Raw genomic sequence first — 9400 nt, forward strand, 5'->3', positions numbered from 1 at the left:
GCCACGCACAGACAGGGCCCCCCCCCTCACAGCACTCAGTCTATTAGTCACTCACTCACTCACTCAGTCAGTCAGTCAGTCAGTCAGTCAGTCAGTCAGTCAGTCAGTCAGTCAGTCAGTTCTGCCTTTCGACAACAGGGGGCAGTAGAGGTGCACCATTCCCGGAAGCACTGCAATACCGGGTCGATGCGTGGAGCGGACGGGGCAAGCCCCACTTCCGGCTCCCTGTTCCAAAAATCCATTTAATATGTGGTCCCCTCCATGGGGGACGTATCAGATATTAAACTGATAAGAACAGATACTACACTTGATCTTAGCCAAAAGGCCGAGAAGCGATACCCACAAATTGCGCCCCGCCGGGCGCCGGCATGCGGGATGCCGACGGAGCTGGCGCGGCTCAGCCCTCACCAGCCCCTCTGGCAGGTGTCGCCCGGCGAGTCCACGCGTGATCCAGGGAGACCACAGCCGCGCCACCGGGCACCTAACGCCAGCCGCTAAGCCGGGCCCAGTCTTCCTTTGACAGCAGCAGTGCAGCTCTGCTTGGGCAGAGCCTCCAAAAATACCATGAACTCATCGCTATCCCTCTCCACGGAAATCTTTAGTAAAAGGCGAAAGATTTATACGGGATGAAGAGAGACCCGAGTCGATATGGGGCCGCCGCCAAGCCCGTCGCCGTTAGCCGGGCCTGCGTGACGCCCCCGCTCGGAGTAGAATGCCCAGGGGCGTCGCAGCCGCCGTCCTCGGGGCCCCGACTCCTCCCTGTCCTCCTGTCCTCTCAAAAGACAGCAATCATTTTAACAAACATGAGGGGAAATTCAAAAGGCAAAGATGACATCATGCCTTACCTCAGCGCAGCTGTCCACCGCACAAACAGTGTGTCACCTTCCTTTAAAAAAAAAAAAAAAAAAAAAAAAAAAAAAAAAGAAAAACGGCGGGAAACGGGGGCCACGCACAGACAGGGCCCCCCCCCTCACAGCACTCAGTCTATTAGTCACTCACTCACTCACTCAGTCAGTCAGTCAGTCAGTCAGTCAGTCAGTCAGTCAGTCAGTTCTGCCTTTCGACAACAGGGGGCAGTAGAGGTGCACCATTCCCGGAAGCACTGCAATACCGGGTCGATGCGTGGAGCGGACGGGGCAAGCCCCACTTCCGGCTCCCTGTTCCAAAAATCCGTTTAATATGTGGTCCCCTCCATGGGGGACGTATCAGATATTAAACTGATAAGAACAGATACTACACTTGATCTTAGCCAAAAGGCCGAGAAGCGATACCCACAAATTGCGCCCCGCCGGGCGCCGGCATGCGGGATGCCGACGGAGCTGGCGCGGCTCAGCCCTCACCAGCCCCTCTGGCAGGTGTCGCCCGGCGAGTCCACGCGTGATCCAGGGAGACCACAGCCGCGCCACCGGGCACCTAACGCCAGCCGCTAAGCCGGGCCCAGTCTTCCTTTGACAGCAGCAGTGCAGCTCTGCTTGGGCAGAGCCTCCAAAAATACCATGAACTCATCGCTATCCCTCTCCACGGAAATCTTTAGTAAAAGGCGAAAGATTTATACGGGATGAAGAGAGACCCGAGTCGATATGGGGCCGCCGCCAAGCCCGTCGCCGTTAGCCGGGCCTGCGTGACGCCCCCGCTCGGAGTAGAATGCCCAGGGGCGTCGCAGCCGCCGTCCTCGGGGCCCCGACTCCTCCCTGTCCTCCTGTCCTCTCAAAAGACAGCAATCATTTTAACAAACATGAGGGGAAATTCAAAAGGCAAAGATGACATCATGCCTTACCTCAGCGCAGCTGTCCACCGCACAAACAGTGTGTCACCTTCCTTTAAAAAAAAAAAAAAAAAAAAAAAAAAAAAAAAAAAGAAAAACGGCGGGAAACGGGGGCCACGCACAGACAGGGCCCCCCCCCTCACAGCACTCAGTCTATTAGTCACTCACTCACTCACTCAGTCAGTCAGTCAGTCAGTCAGTCAGTCAGTCAGTCAGTCAGTCAGTCAGTCAGTCAGTCAGTCAGTCAGTCAGTTCTGCCTTTCGACAACAGGGGGCAGTAGAGGTGCACCATTCCCGGAAGCACTGCAATACCGGGTCGATGCGTGGAGCGGACGGGGCAAGCCCCACTTCCGGCTCCCTGTTCCAAAAATCCGTTTAATATGTGGTCCCCTCCATGGGGGACGTATCAGATATTAAACTGATAAGAACAGATACTACACTTGATCTTAGCCAAAAGGCCGAGAAGCGATACCCACAAATTGCGCCCCGCCGGGCGCCGGCATGCGGGATGCCGACGGAGCTGGCGCGGCTCAGCCCTCACCAGCCCCTCTGGCAGGTGTCGCCCGGCGAGTCCACGCGTGATCCAGGGAGACCACAGCCGCGCCACCGGGCACCTAACGCCAGCCGCTAAGCCGGGCCCAGTCTTCCTTTGACAGCAGCAGTGCAGCTCTGCTTGGGCAGAGCCTCCAAAAATACCATGAACTCATCGCTATCCCTCTCCACGGAAATCTTTAGTAAAAGGCGAAAGATTTATACGGGATGAAGAGAGACCCGAGTCGATATGGGGCCGCCGCCAAGCCCGTCGCCGTTAGCCGGGCCTGCGTGACGCCCCCGCTCGGAGTAGAATGCCCAGGGGCGTCGCAGCCGCCGTCCTCGGGGCCCCGACTCCTCCCTGTCCTCCTGTCCTCTCAAAAGACAGCAATCATTTTAACAAACATGAGGGGAAATTCAAAAGGCAAAGATGACATCATGCCTTACCTCAGCGCAGCTGTCCACCGCACAAACAGTGTGTCACCTTCCTTTAAAAAAAAAAAAAAAAAAAAAAAAAAAAAAAAAAGAAAAACGGCGGGAAACGGGGGCCACGCACAGACAGGGCCCCCCCCCTCACAGCACTCAGTCTATTAGTCACTCACTCACTCACTCAGTCAGTCAGTCAGTCAGTCAGTCAGTCAGTCAGTCAGTCAGTCAGTCAGTCAGTCAGTTCTGCCTTTCGACAACAGGGGGCAGTAGAGGTGCACCATTCCCGGAAGCACTGCAATACCGGGTCGATGCGTGGAGCGGACGGGGCAAGCCCCACTTCCGGCTCCCTGTTCCAAAAATCCGTTTAATATGTGGTCCCCTCCATGGGGGACGTATCAGATATTAAACTGATAAGAACAGATACTACACTTGATCTTAGCCAAAAGGCCGAGAAGCGATACCCACAAATTGCGCCCCGCCGGGCGCCGGCATGCGGGATGCCGACGGAGCTGGCGCGGCTCAGCCCTCACCAGCCCCTCTGGCAGGTGTCGCCCGGCGAGTCCACGCGTGATCCAGGGAGACCACAGCCGCGCCACCGGGCACCTAACGCCAGCCGCTAAGCCGGGCCCAGTCTTCCTTTGACAGCAGCAGTGCAGCTCTGCTTGGGCAGAGCCTCCAAAAATACCATGAACTCATCGCTATCCCTCTCCACGGAAATCTTTAGTAAAAGGCGAAAGATTTATACGGGATGAAGAGAGACCCGAGTCGATATGGGGCCGCCGCCAAGCCCGTCGCCGTTAGCCGGGCCTGCGTGACGCCCCCGCTCGGAGTAGAATGCCCAGGGGCGTCGCAGCCGCCGTCCTCGGGGCCCCGACTCCTCCCTGTCCTCCTGTCCTCTCAAAAGACAGCAATCATTTTAACAAACATGAGGGGAAATTCAAAAGGCAAAGATGACATCATGCCTTACCTCAGCGCAGCTGTCCACCGCACAAACAGTGTGTCACCTTCCTTTAAAAAAAAAAAAAAAAAAAAAAAAAAAAAAAAAGAAAAACGGCGGGAAACGGGGGCCACGCACAGACAGGGCCCCCCCCCTCACAGCACTCAGTCTATTAGTCACTCACTCACTCACTCACTCAGTCAGTCAGTCAGTCAGTCAGTCAGTCAGTCAGTCAGTCAGTCAGTCAGTCAGTCAGTCAGTCAGTTCTGCCTTTCGACAACAGGGGGCAGTAGAGGTGCACCATTCCCGGAAGCACTGCAATACCGGGTCGATGCGTGGAGCGGACGGGGCAAGCCCCACTTCCGGCTCCCTGTTCCAAAAATCCGTTTAATATGTGGTCCCCTCCATGGGGGACGTATCAGATATTAAACTGATAAGAACAGATACTACACTTGATCTTAGCCAAAAGGCCGAGAAGCGATACCCACAAATTGCGCCCCGCCGGGCGCCGGCATGCGGGATGCCGACGGAGCTGGCGCGGCTCAGCCCTCACCAGCCCCTCTGGCAGGTGTCGCCCGGCGAGTCCACGCGTGATCCAGGGAGACCACAGCCGCGCCACCGGGCACCTAACGCCAGCCGCTAAGCCGGGCCCAGTCTTCCTTTGACAGCAGCAGTGCAGCTCTGCTTGGGCAGAGCCTCCAAAAATACCATGAACTCATCGCTATCCCTCTCCACGGAAATCTTTAGTAAAAGGCGAAAGATTTATACGGGATGAAGAGAGACCCGAGTCGATATGGGGCCGCCGCCAAGCCCGTCGCCGTTAGCCGGGCCTGCGTGACGCCCCCGCTCGGAGTAGAATGCCCAGGGGCGTCGCAGCCGCCGTCCTCGGGGCCCCGACTCCTCCCTGTCCTCCTGTCCTCTCAAAAGACAGCAATCATTTTAACAAACATGAGGGGAAATTCAAAAGGCAAAGATGACATCATGCCTTACCTCAGCGCAGCTGTCCACCGCACAAACAGTGTGTCACCTTCCTTTAAAAAAAAAAAAAAAAAAAAAAAAAAAAAAAAAAAAAAAACGGCGGGAAACGGGGGCCACGCACAGACAGGGCCCCCCCCCTCACAGCACTCAGTCTATTAGTCACTCACTCACTCACTCAGTCAGTCAGTCAGTCAGTCAGTCAGTCAGTCAGTCAGTCAGTCAGTCAGTCAGTTCTGCCTTTCGACAACAGGGGGCAGTAGAGGTGCACCATTCCCGGAAGCACTGCAATACCGGGTCGATGCGTGGAGCGGACGGGGCAAGCCCCACTTCCGGCTCCCTGTTCCAAAAATCCATTTAATATGTGGTCCCCTCCATGGGGGACGTATCAGATATTAAACTGATAAGAACAGATACTACACTTGATCTTAGCCAAAAGGCCGAGAAGCGATACCCACAAATTGCGCCCCGCCGGGCGCCGGCATGCGGGATGCCGACGGAGCTGGCGCGGCTCAGCCCTCACCAGCCCCTCTGGCAGGTGTCGCCCGGCGAGTCCACGCGTGATCCAGGGAGACCACAGCCGCGCCACCGGGCACCTAACGCCAGCCGCTAAGCCGGGCCCAGTCTTCCTTTGACAGCAGCAGTGCAGCTCTGCTTGGGCAGAGCCTCCAAAAATACCATGAACTCATCGCTATCCCTCTCCACGGAAATCTTTAGTAAAAGGCGAAAGATTTATACGGGATGAAGAGAGACCCGAGTCGATATGGGGCCGCCGCCAAGCCCGTCGCCGTTAGCCGGGCCTGCGTGACGCCCCCGCTCGGAGTAGAATGCCCAGGGGCGTCGCAGCCGCCGTCCTCGGGGCCCCGACTCCTCCCTGTCCTCCTGTCCTCTCAAAAGACAGCAATCATTTTAACAAACATGAGGGGAAATTCAAAAGGCAAAGATGACATCATGCCTTACCTCAGCGCAGCTGTCCACCGCACAAACAGTGTGTCACCTTCCTTTAAAAAAAAAAAAAAAAAAAAAAAAAAAAAAAAGAAAAACGGCGGGAAACGGGGGCCACGCACAGACAGGGCCCCCCCCCTCACAGCACTCAGTCTATTAGTCACTCACTCACTCACTCAGTCAGTCAGTCAGTCAGTCAGTCAGTCAGTCAGTCAGTCAGTCAGTTCTGCCTTTCGACAACAGGGGGCAGTAGAGGTGCACCATTCCCGGAAGCACTGCAATACCGGGTCGATGCGTGGAGCGGACGGGGCAAGCCCCACTTCCGGCTCCCTGTTCCAAAAATCCGTTTAATATGTGGTCCCCTCCATGGGGGACGTATCAGATATTAAACTGATAAGAACAGATACTACACTTGATCTTAGCCAAAAGGCCGAGAAGCGATACCCACAAATTGCGCCCCGCCGGGCGCCGGCATGCGGGATGCCGACGGAGCTGGCGCGGCTCAGCCCTCACCAGCCCCTCTGGCAGGTGTCGCCCGGCGAGTCCACGCGTGATCCAGGGAGACCACAGCCGCGCCACCGGGCACCTAACGCCAGCCGCTAAGCCGGGCCCAGTCTTCCTTTGACAGCAGCAGTGCAGCTCTGCTTGGGCAGAGCCTCCAAAAATACCATGAACTCATCGCTATCCCTCTCCACGGAAATCTTTAGTAAAAGGCGAAAGATTTATACGGGATGAAGAGAGACCCGAGTCGATATGGGGCCGCCGCCAAGCCCGTCGCCGTTAGCCGGGCCTGCGTGACGCCCCCGCTCGGAGTAGAATGCCCAGGGGCGTCGCAGCCGCCGTCCTCGGGGCCCCGACTCCTCCCTGTCCTCCTGTCCTCTCAAAAGACAGCAATCATTTTAACAAACATGAGGGGAAATTCAAAAGGCAAAGATGACATCATGCCTTACCTCAGCGCAGCTGTCCACCGCACAAACAGTGTGTCACCTTCCTTTAAAAAAAAAAAAAAAAAAAAAAAAAAAAAAAAAAGAAAAACGGCGGGAAACGGGGGCCACGCACAGACAGGGCCCCCCCCCTCACAGCACTCAGTCTATTAGTCACTCACTCACTCACTCAGTCAGTCAGTCAGTCAGTCAGTCAGTCAGTCAGTCAGTCAGTCAGTCAGTCAGTCAGTCAGTTCTGCCTTTCGACAACAGGGGGCAGTAGAGGTGCACCATTCCCGGAAGCACTGCAATACCGGGTCGATGCGTGGAGCGGACGGGGCAAGCCCCACTTCCGGCTCCCTGTTCCAAAAATCCGTTTAATATGTGGTCCCCTCCATGGGGGACGTATCAGATATTAAACTGATAAGAACAGATACTACACTTGATCTTAGCCAAAAGGCCGAGAAGCGATACCCACAAATTGCGCCCCGCCGGGCGCCGGCATGCGGGATGCCGACGGAGCTGGCGCGGCTCAGCCCTCACCAGCCCCTCTGGCAGGTGTCGCCCGGCGAGTCCACGCGTGATCCAGGGAGACCACAGCCGCGCCACCGGGCACCTAACGCCAGCCGCTAAGCCGGGCCCAGTCTTCCTTTGACAGCAGCAGTGCAGCTCTGCTTGGGCAGAGCCTCCAAAAATACCATGAACTCATCGCTATCCCTCTCCACGGAAATCTTTAGTAAAAGGCGAAAGATTTATACGGGATGAAGAGAGACCCGAGTCGATATGGGGCCGCCGCCAAGCCCGTCGCCGTTAGCCGGGCCTGCGTGACGCCCCCGCTCGGAGTAGAATGCCCAGGGGCGTCGCAGCCGCCGTCCTCGGGGCCCCGACTCCTCCCTGTCCTCCTGTCCTCTCAAAAGACAGCAATCATTTTAACAAACATGAGGGGAAATTCAAAAGGCAAAGATGACATCATGCCTTACCTCAGCGCAGCTGTCCACCGCACAAACAGTGTGTCACCTTCCTTTAAAAAAAAAAAAAAAAAAAAAAAAAAAAAAAAAAGAAAAACGGCGGGAAACGGGGGCCACGCACAGACAGGGCCCCCCCCCTCACAGCACTCAGTCTATTAGTCACTCACTCACTCACTCAGTCAGTCAGTCAGTCAGTCAGTCAGTCAGTCAGTCAGTCAGTCAGTCAGTCAGTCAGTTCTGCCTTTCGACAACAGGGGGCAGTAGAGGTGCACCATTCCCGGAAGCACTGCAATACCGGGTCGATGCGTGGAGCGGACGGGGCAAGCCCCACTTCCGGCTCCCTGTTCCAAAAATCCGTTTAATATGTGGTCCCCTCCATGGGGGACGTATCAGATATTAAACTGATAAGAACAGATACTACACTTGATCTTAGCCAAAAGGCCGAGAAGCGATACCCACAAATTGCGCCCCGCCGGGCGCCGGCATGCGGGATGCCGACGGAGCTGGCGCGGCTCAGCCCTCACCAGCCCCTCTGGCAGGTGTCGCCCGGCGAGTCCACGCGTGATCCAGGGAGACCACAGCCGCGCCACCGGGCACCTAACGCCAGCCGCTAAGCCGGGCCCAGTCTTCCTTTGACAGCAGCAGTGCAGCTCTGCTTGGGCAGAGCCTCCAAAAATACCATGAACTCATCGCTATCCCTCTCCACGGAAATCTTTAGTAAAAGGCGAAAGATTTATACGGGATGAAGAGAGACCCGAGTCGATATGGGGCCGCCGCCAAGCCCGTCGCCGTTAGCCGGGCCTGCGTGACGCCCCCGCTCGGAGTAGAATGCCCAGGGGCGTCGCAGCCGCCGTCCTCGGGGCCCCGACTCCTCCCTGTCCTCCTGTCCTCTCAAAAGACAGCAATCATTTTAACAAACATGAGGGGAAATTCAAAAGGCAAAGATGACATCATGCCTTACCTCAGCGCAGCTGTCCACCGCACAAACAGTGTGTCACCTTCCTTTAAAAAAAAAAAAAAAAAAAAAAAAAAAAAAAAGAAAAACGGCGGGAAACGGGGGCCACGCACAGACAGGGCCCCCCCCCTCACAGCACTCAGTCTATTAGTCACTCACTCACTCACTCACTCAGTCAGTCAGTCAGTCAGTCAGTCAGTCAGTCAGTCAGTCAGTCAGTCAGTCAGTCAGTTCTGCCTTTCGACAACAGGGGGCAGTAGAGGTGCACCATTCCCGGAAGCACTGCAATACCGGGTCGATGCGTGGAGCGGACGGGGCAAGCCCCACTTCCGGCTCCCTGTTCCAAAAATCCGTTTAATATGTGGTCCCCTCCATGGGGGACGTATCAGATATTAAACTGATAAGAACAGATACTACACTTGATCTTAGCCAAAAGGCCGAGAAGCGATACCCACAAATTGCGCCCCGCCGGGCGCCGGCATGCGGGATGCCGACGGAGCTGGCGCGGCTCAGCCCTCACCAGCCCCTCTGGCAGGTGTCGCCCGGCGAGTCCACGCGTGATCCAGGGAGACCACAGCCGCGCCACCGGGCACCTAACGCCAGCCGCTAAGCCGGGCCCAGTCTTCCTTTGACAGCAGCAGTGCAGCTCTGCTTGGGCAGAGCCTCCAAAAATACCATGAACTCATCGCTATCCCTCTCCACGGAAATCTTTAGTAAAAGGCGAAAGATTTATACGGGATGAAGAGAGACCCGAGTCGATATGGGGCCGCCGCCAAGCCCGTCGCCGTTAGCCGGGCCTGCGTGACGCCCCCGCTCGGAGTAGAATGCCCAGGGGCGTCGCAGCCGCCGTCCTCGGGGCCCCGACTCCTCCCTGTCCTCCTGTCCTCTCAAAAGACAGCAATCATTTTAACAAACATGAGGGGAAATTCAAAAGGCAAAGATGACATCATGCCTTACCTCAGCGCAGCTGTC

At 56.4% G+C, this 9400-nt stretch overlaps 20 non-coding genes across 20 annotated transcripts; all 20 read right to left on the bottom strand.

The window, feature by feature from the left end:
• Positions 1-145: 145 nt before the first annotated feature.
• LOC140587060 (U2 spliceosomal RNA) lies at positions 146-337 on the bottom strand. The gene has a single exon (XR_011988816.1). It is a non-coding gene; the product is annotated as a U2 spliceosomal RNA (small nuclear RNA).
• A 195-nt stretch (positions 338-532) lies between these two features.
• Positions 533-646, bottom strand: LOC140587095 (U5 spliceosomal RNA). The gene has a single exon (XR_011988847.1). It is a non-coding gene; the product is annotated as a U5 spliceosomal RNA (small nuclear RNA).
• Positions 647-1077: 431 nt separating this feature from the next.
• On the bottom strand, positions 1078-1269 carry LOC140587153 (U2 spliceosomal RNA). The gene has a single exon (XR_011988904.1). It is a non-coding gene; the product is annotated as a U2 spliceosomal RNA (small nuclear RNA).
• Positions 1270-1464: 195 nt separating this feature from the next.
• LOC140587096 (U5 spliceosomal RNA) lies at positions 1465-1578 on the bottom strand. The gene has a single exon (XR_011988848.1). It is a non-coding gene; the product is annotated as a U5 spliceosomal RNA (small nuclear RNA).
• Positions 1579-2043: 465 nt separating this feature from the next.
• Positions 2044-2235, bottom strand: LOC140587154 (U2 spliceosomal RNA). The gene has a single exon (XR_011988905.1). It is a non-coding gene; the product is annotated as a U2 spliceosomal RNA (small nuclear RNA).
• A 195-nt stretch (positions 2236-2430) lies between these two features.
• LOC140587097 (U5 spliceosomal RNA) lies at positions 2431-2544 on the bottom strand. Its single transcript, XR_011988849.1, has one exon. It is a non-coding gene; the product is annotated as a U5 spliceosomal RNA (small nuclear RNA).
• A 448-nt stretch (positions 2545-2992) lies between these two features.
• LOC140587155 (U2 spliceosomal RNA) lies at positions 2993-3184 on the bottom strand. The gene has a single exon (XR_011988906.1). It is a non-coding gene; the product is annotated as a U2 spliceosomal RNA (small nuclear RNA).
• A 195-nt stretch (positions 3185-3379) lies between these two features.
• Positions 3380-3493, bottom strand: LOC140587098 (U5 spliceosomal RNA). The gene has a single exon (XR_011988850.1). It is a non-coding gene; the product is annotated as a U5 spliceosomal RNA (small nuclear RNA).
• A 459-nt stretch (positions 3494-3952) lies between these two features.
• Positions 3953-4144, bottom strand: LOC140587156 (U2 spliceosomal RNA). Its single transcript, XR_011988907.1, has one exon. It is a non-coding gene; the product is annotated as a U2 spliceosomal RNA (small nuclear RNA).
• Positions 4145-4339: 195 nt separating this feature from the next.
• LOC140587100 (U5 spliceosomal RNA) lies at positions 4340-4453 on the bottom strand. Its single transcript, XR_011988852.1, has one exon. It is a non-coding gene; the product is annotated as a U5 spliceosomal RNA (small nuclear RNA).
• Positions 4454-4897: 444 nt separating this feature from the next.
• LOC140587150 (U2 spliceosomal RNA) lies at positions 4898-5089 on the bottom strand. The gene has a single exon (XR_011988901.1). It is a non-coding gene; the product is annotated as a U2 spliceosomal RNA (small nuclear RNA).
• A 195-nt stretch (positions 5090-5284) lies between these two features.
• LOC140587101 (U5 spliceosomal RNA) lies at positions 5285-5398 on the bottom strand. Its single transcript, XR_011988853.1, has one exon. It is a non-coding gene; the product is annotated as a U5 spliceosomal RNA (small nuclear RNA).
• A 434-nt stretch (positions 5399-5832) lies between these two features.
• Positions 5833-6024, bottom strand: LOC140587157 (U2 spliceosomal RNA). The gene has a single exon (XR_011988908.1). It is a non-coding gene; the product is annotated as a U2 spliceosomal RNA (small nuclear RNA).
• A 195-nt stretch (positions 6025-6219) lies between these two features.
• LOC140587102 (U5 spliceosomal RNA) lies at positions 6220-6333 on the bottom strand. Its single transcript, XR_011988854.1, has one exon. It is a non-coding gene; the product is annotated as a U5 spliceosomal RNA (small nuclear RNA).
• Positions 6334-6785: 452 nt separating this feature from the next.
• Positions 6786-6977, bottom strand: LOC140587158 (U2 spliceosomal RNA). The gene has a single exon (XR_011988909.1). It is a non-coding gene; the product is annotated as a U2 spliceosomal RNA (small nuclear RNA).
• Positions 6978-7172: 195 nt separating this feature from the next.
• Positions 7173-7286, bottom strand: LOC140587103 (U5 spliceosomal RNA). Its single transcript, XR_011988855.1, has one exon. It is a non-coding gene; the product is annotated as a U5 spliceosomal RNA (small nuclear RNA).
• A 448-nt stretch (positions 7287-7734) lies between these two features.
• Positions 7735-7926, bottom strand: LOC140587159 (U2 spliceosomal RNA). The gene has a single exon (XR_011988910.1). It is a non-coding gene; the product is annotated as a U2 spliceosomal RNA (small nuclear RNA).
• A 195-nt stretch (positions 7927-8121) lies between these two features.
• On the bottom strand, positions 8122-8235 carry LOC140587104 (U5 spliceosomal RNA). The gene has a single exon (XR_011988856.1). It is a non-coding gene; the product is annotated as a U5 spliceosomal RNA (small nuclear RNA).
• A 450-nt stretch (positions 8236-8685) lies between these two features.
• LOC140587160 (U2 spliceosomal RNA) lies at positions 8686-8877 on the bottom strand. The gene has a single exon (XR_011988911.1). It is a non-coding gene; the product is annotated as a U2 spliceosomal RNA (small nuclear RNA).
• A 195-nt stretch (positions 8878-9072) lies between these two features.
• LOC140587105 (U5 spliceosomal RNA) lies at positions 9073-9186 on the bottom strand. Its single transcript, XR_011988857.1, has one exon. It is a non-coding gene; the product is annotated as a U5 spliceosomal RNA (small nuclear RNA).
• Positions 9187-9400: the final 214 nt, after the last annotated feature.

The sequence above is a fragment of the Paramormyrops kingsleyae genome, unplaced genomic scaffold (assembly GCF_048594095.1).
Source record: "Paramormyrops kingsleyae isolate MSU_618 unplaced genomic scaffold, PKINGS_0.4 ups145, whole genome shotgun sequence".
In the NCBI taxonomy this organism is placed as follows: Eukaryota; Metazoa; Chordata; class Actinopteri; order Osteoglossiformes; family Mormyridae; genus Paramormyrops; species Paramormyrops kingsleyae.